Source organism: Haemaphysalis longicornis, unplaced genomic scaffold (genome assembly GCF_048455015.1).
Source record: "Haemaphysalis longicornis isolate Haplotype H1 unplaced genomic scaffold, Haemaphysalis longicornis Haplotype H1 scaffold_4, whole genome shotgun sequence".
In the NCBI taxonomy this organism is placed as follows: Eukaryota; Metazoa; Arthropoda; class Arachnida; order Ixodida; family Ixodidae; genus Haemaphysalis; species Haemaphysalis longicornis.
The window spans coordinates 153831800-153837799 of record NW_027526361.1 but is presented as its reverse complement, the minus strand read 5'-3'; the positions used below and the strand labels follow the sequence as shown (position 1 = coordinate 153837799).

General features: G+C 44.7%; 1 long non-coding RNA gene across 1 annotated transcript; it reads right to left on the bottom strand.

Annotated features, from left to right (window-relative positions):
* Positions 1-2257: 2257 nt before the first annotated feature.
* Positions 2258-5275, bottom strand: LOC144180625 (uncharacterized). Its single transcript, XR_013324479.1, has 3 exons — positions 4993-5275; positions 4138-4338; positions 2258-2771 (listed from the first exon to the last, which is right to left on the bottom strand). It is a non-coding gene; the product is annotated as an uncharacterized LOC144180625 (long non-coding RNA).
* Positions 5276-6000: the final 725 nt, after the last annotated feature.

Here is a 6000-nt window from a genome sequence, read left to right as displayed (position 1 = left end):
TGTGCTGTTTAAGACGCCGGCAAAAATTTCCGCTTTCACCAATGTATACCGATTCGCAGTCGGCGCATGGGATTTTGTAGACCACACCAGGGAAACGTTGCCGAGGGAGGATCCTTTATGTTAAGCAAGTCACCCTTGAGCTTGCTTGCTTGCACATGCGCGATCTGCACACCACGTTTTCTGAAGACACGAGCAAGAGCTCCACTTCCAGGCAGTTCCTCCACAAGGACATGACATTAGTGTATCGCACGCCGTTCGATGTCACTGAGCTCTGCACCTTGCTACGGTTTTGCCTGTCTAACACTTGCTTCTCGCACAAAAGCGAATTCTACAAGCAAGTTTTTGGTACCGCTATGGGAGCATCTATTTCAGTCACGACTGCAAATATTACAATGGAAGCAATTTAAAACAAGGCATTGGAATTATTTTAGCCGATACCCAAGATGTTCCCGAGATACTTCGATGACTGCTTCTGCGGTAAGGTGTACATCAGACAAACCAGCCGATGCGTAAATGACCACCTCAGGGAACATGATCTTTCCATGAAGAATGGCACCGGGTCGCATTTGCCTCATCACTACCGCGAGTGTGGCAAAGGATGCCTTCCGAGACTGACAGAGACAATCATTATCGGAAAGAGTCGTGACACCGTGGCGCAAGAACTGCGCGAAGCGTATTTTACCCCAAAAAAACAGCCCAGGCTGTATCAGTGAAGCATCGCTATCCCTGTTTTCGAAGGAGTACCGGATCCTAGACAACATGCGATAAAAAGGTGTGATTGTTGTCTTCAGCTGTGGCTATTTTGTTTTTATAGTATCTTTTTCAGATCTATTATCCTTTGTGTATGTTTGTGCGTTTGTAGACAAGCTACTTATATCGCTGTCTTTCCTTGGAATAAATCAGTTGTTAGTAGCGCATCTGTCTCGTCGTTCTTCATTTTTTCTGTCCTCGTTTGTAGCGCTCGATTTTCCTTAAGCAATGAACCAACTAGCCCAACAGCATATTTTACTAAAAAAGCGGACCCTGATTTACAACGCTACTTGCCCGTACGATTTCGAAAAGGAGCTTTTGTTATAGCCGACGCTTCAGCTATCACGTCTCTCTCTTTGAAGGGAACAAACCGCACGCGGGCTGCGATCGATCACTATTTTTACCATACATTATGTGCAAACAGCTTCGTGAATATCAACCCAGTATTTTTTGCCTTGCTGCCCATCGGGAAACGAATTATAAAACGGATCTAAAACGATAAGCCAGCTTCCACAGCTAAATGATACACTAAAGAACGAAAACATTTCCTATCTGCCACTGTTTTCTACTTTAACCAGAGACAGGTGCTGCTGAAAACATTTTACTTTCAAATAAACTAAATCTAACACTCAAAGTAAATACTTCCCTTTGGAATTGAACTTTTAAAAATCTAGTCTATTATTTAGGAGAGGAGAAGTTTCGTTAGTTTTCGCACTTGACGAAGACGACGGCCGATATTTGTGCTGATGTATTTGTTACTTAGAGAAAGGCTGATTTTGGCTCACTTAGCGAGTGAGGCAAAAGTCACACAAGAGTTTATAGCCGCGTGTACAACAACTCTATTTAGGTTGTCAAACTTTTGAAAAGGTCTAAAGGATAGAGGTGGCGTTGGGCCAGCCCAAATATGGCCCATATTGGTCGTGGGATGCAAGCGGCCAAAAAGTTATAAAATATCTTTTTTTTCTGTGGTAAATGCAATAGGAATGACAAATGTAAGGCATGTGCTCATTTCGCACTATTTTTATCTTTGAGTAAAAAATTTTATTTTTAAGTAAAAAGAGGTTAGCTAACACCAAGACATTCGCAAGCGCGTGAATAGTTTGTAGGCTTCTCATCTTTCTTTCTTTTTTTTACATTGAAAAAAAATGGCGGATACGCCTGCCTATGCGGTTAGTTTAAACATGTGATGGCGACGGCGGTACAGCGCGCTGGTGTAGCAGAGAAACCCCGGGCGAGCACATCCCTGCACCTGGCGGAGCGCCCTGCAAGTCGCCGGAGAAATGCGAGCTTCACGGGACAGGTTCCCCAACCTCCGTCACAGGCAGCTCGGAACTTGTTTCGGCAACTCTCCACCAGGTGCAAACGTCGTCTGCATGGAGCTACTTTGAACGATGGTACCTAGTGTGCAGTGTGCTTGCGAAGCTCAGGATTTCGCCAAGGTGATTTTAAGAGCTTAGACTGCTTATTTGGACAAATAAAAATTTGAGTGCAGTTGGCCTTTAATGCCGGGACATGTGCATTTTAAAATATTGGAGTTTATTTCCCGTGAGTTTTCACTATTCATTTACGACTTGTAGTGCCATTCACACACCTCCGGAGAAAACATAACCCTAAATGAAGAGGCCCACACAAGGGGCACCCTATTAGGTGCCTTCTGTCCCTTCTGTAATCCGAGAGCTTTGGCGTGCGGCACCCCATCTCTGACGCTGAGGTTCAGGGCGTGAGGACCGCTTGACCTTCTTGCTAGCCGAGCTCTTGGCCAGCAGGCACTCTACCTGGTCCCCGGTTGACCCCAGGGCGACGCCTGGCAATGCTTGTGGGCTGGACCTTGACGGTACAGCCGCACCTCCGGGCGCTGGTGAAGCCTGCCTTCATGGGCAGGCTCCTTCCTGGGGCTCCTTTCTGATCTTGTGCATCTGCCGCAGCAGCTGCTGAAGGGCAGTGGCATAATATGGGTTGCCAGCAGCTAGGGAAGGCTGGCGCCACCACTCCTCGTAGATCTTTTGCAGCTCCGCAGTGTCCTACGAAAAATTTGTTCAGGATATACCACAGATTTACTCAAAATTTGTTGCATCTCCTATCTTTACTATTGTCTTCTTTGCACTGCTGAAGTAATAAGGGTGTTCCGTAGGTATTCAACTATGGGCCTACCGGGAAACCCATTAGGGCAGAAAAATGTTCACAGAACTCCCCTTCCCCTGCCAAGCTTAGATAACCAGATTGGACCAGAGAATACTACGCAGGTATTTACAGATTAGTTTCACAAACATTAATGCATTCATTGAACTAAAATAAAACACAAGAAAAAGCTTTGTTTAGTGCCATGTTCAGTTACATAATAATGACTGATTTATTGATTGGCTGCGAGGTTTAAAGTACCGAAACTACACCTTGCTTATGAGGCGCGCTGTAGTGGAGACAGCTGGGGCTTAATTTTGGTCACCTAGGAACAGCTAAGAAGAGTTAACGTGCGCCGGAATCTCGACACACAGACGCTTTCGCTTTTCACTTCTATCAGGAAAATTGCTACCGCAGCCGGTATCGAACCCATGTCCTTGGGCTCAGCAGCACAACACCATAGTCACTTTAGTCTCACAGAACCCAAGCAACGCCTCTTCAAAATCCCAGGGTTCCTCAAAGCCTTACTTGAGAGCCCGTGACCTAGCGCTTTCGCAAGGCACCTTTTTATTCACAGGGCCTTAGTGGCATACAAGGACTATTCAGCGAAACACACAGAAAAAACATTAAGACCAGAATGTAAAATTTTAAATCTCAAAAACTTGCACTGTGCAACTGACTATGTATCTAATGGTATTAGATTGGATCCTGGCAGAGTCTGTTTAACACTTCTTCTTTTAAGCTGGGCTGAAGACTGTCCCACCTGGTGGGGGCCCCTAACACCAGCACAGTGCTGTTTATTGAAAGTTTATTCCTCCTCCTCTTAGCACCCTCCCTATGTCAGAAAGGGCCTCGGAAGACATACGACAGCCAGCATACAGAATTTCACAATAGCTGTGACATATGAATACTACTTCATTCTTGCTCCCCTTTACATGCATTGGAAAAACTTGTTCGTCTTGCTTCTGCTATGATGCTACGCAGTCATGTTGGTTTGCCTTAATTTTTGGAGTGTCTTTTTTGGCATCCTGTAGCCTTCTACTTAGCTCCTGCAATTGTACCTTCGTAAAAATAAATTTTACTACAAGAGACCCCTGAAAAAATGCATGCACGTGGTTATAAAATAGGTAGCTCTCTCCAAAAGTGGAGTGTGTTGCTGAGAAACAGATCTTGTTCAGGTGTCTAGTTGCTACCTAGGTGTCCAGTAACTAGAGTAAGGGTCACAATTATTAGGCTTTGCTAAAATAAATGCACGAGCACAAGCCACACCTCAACACCTCACGTTGGTGACTGCTTCCAGTTGAGCCCTGGGCCTCCAGCTGTGGCTCGGTATCCATAGGCAGCTGCTGCTGTTCAGGCTCTCCTGCCACCGGTTGGCCTTGCCCTGTGGGTGTGCTGGTGCTGGCTTCTTGGGAGTTGTCCTGTGTTTGCTTTCGCAGTCAAGCTTCCTGAATGCCCCCTCCAGACATGCTGTAAACAGTTAGGAATAGTGAAAACTGACTGTGAATCAGATCGAATATTCTCAAATACGAATAGTAGAAACCAACCGCGAATTGCATATATTCGAATGTAAATGGCAAAAGATTACTGCAAATGAATTATTTTCAAATGTGAATAGTGAAAATTCACTTCACATTGAATTTGATTCAAATTGCGCATTGCTCCCACGCCAGGCTGCTGTTAGCTGTGCCACGTATAAAGATGTATTATGGGCTGCACTGTTGTGGCGAATACCACACGCCCATTTATTCCTTCTAAGTGGAACAAAAATAGTAGAGCGAAGGTATGTACTGAGACATATGAACGTTTGGGCCATAATTTAAAAGTAGTTTTACAAGCACAGGCTTTCAGTCAGGCTGTGCCATTTTCATTAGGACAGGTGCATCAGACAAGTCTAGTTAAGTGCGCCATGGCTGTGCATGTGCTCATCGCTGCCTTTCTCCCGAATTAGAGAATTCAACACTGCAGAACAGAGTTTCTGCGATACCTTTCCGTCTACACTGCATGATAGCTTGCTTGAAGCTGAAAATTAAACTGAGAGAGATACCATGTTTGCATAAACGTTGGCACAGGTCACATAAAAGTAGCAATATATGGAGTGTGCTGGGGTACATAGCTACTTACAATGTTCAACGTGATTTGGTGCTCTTCTGTCCAGCTTAGTGAGGGGGCTCACTCCTTCGTCGCCATACTGCCCTCTCCGCCACCCGCAGAACCAGTGGTAGACGGTGCTGACTGGGGGATTTACAGCGCTGCTAGCGAGCAGGCCCTCACCGTCCTCCTGCCTTGCCAGCTTCGTTTTATGAGGAGCTAGTGCGGCTGCTGGGGTCGTATCATCTTGAAAGTAGCGGAAGAATGCGGCACTTTTGTCCGATGTGGGTTTTAGAAGGCAAAGCCCATCGGCGCAGTCGAGCCCGTGGTTGAGCACCTCATGCAGCTTGATGACAGCAGTCGGCGAGACTGGCCAGTTGAGGAATGGGTCGTTCTGCTGAGTGGCTTTTGTGGCTTCCTAATTTTGACATCTACAAATGCTTAGCAGTAGTAGAATGCTTTCCGGCAGTTTCGTTAAAGCTTCTGTGCTGACACCTTCACTCCTTGTGGAACACAAACCTGTAAAAAGAGAATATCACAAATTATCTCAATTCTCAAAATATCATTTAAAGCTTGATATACAATGACTAACCTGCAATATATTTTTTTACTTAAATTACAATTTTATGACACACAAACGTGTTAAACGGTAATATTATGAATTATTTTAGTTGGGAGAATATTATTGAGAAGCAGATATGCAATCTGTAACCTGCAAATGTTTTTTTTTACTTCAATTACCCACTTCATCTGACAAGTTTCACAATCAGACAACTAAGAAATGGTGAAGTTCCAAGGTGATGCGTATACTGTATTAAAGATGTGCCTCCAAGTCATGTTCTGATCTACTTCGCGGAATAGGAAATTGTACAGGTTTAGCACTCGCCTTTCACTTAATTTTCCCATGTATGAAAAATGGCGTTTTAGGAAAATTTGTGTTGGTACCAAGCAAAAAAAAAAAAAAACTTGCTCAATCGCTCACGAAATCGAAGCGGAACAGTTGCATGTTATGCTCTTGCATATAACACAATTCTCTCCAAA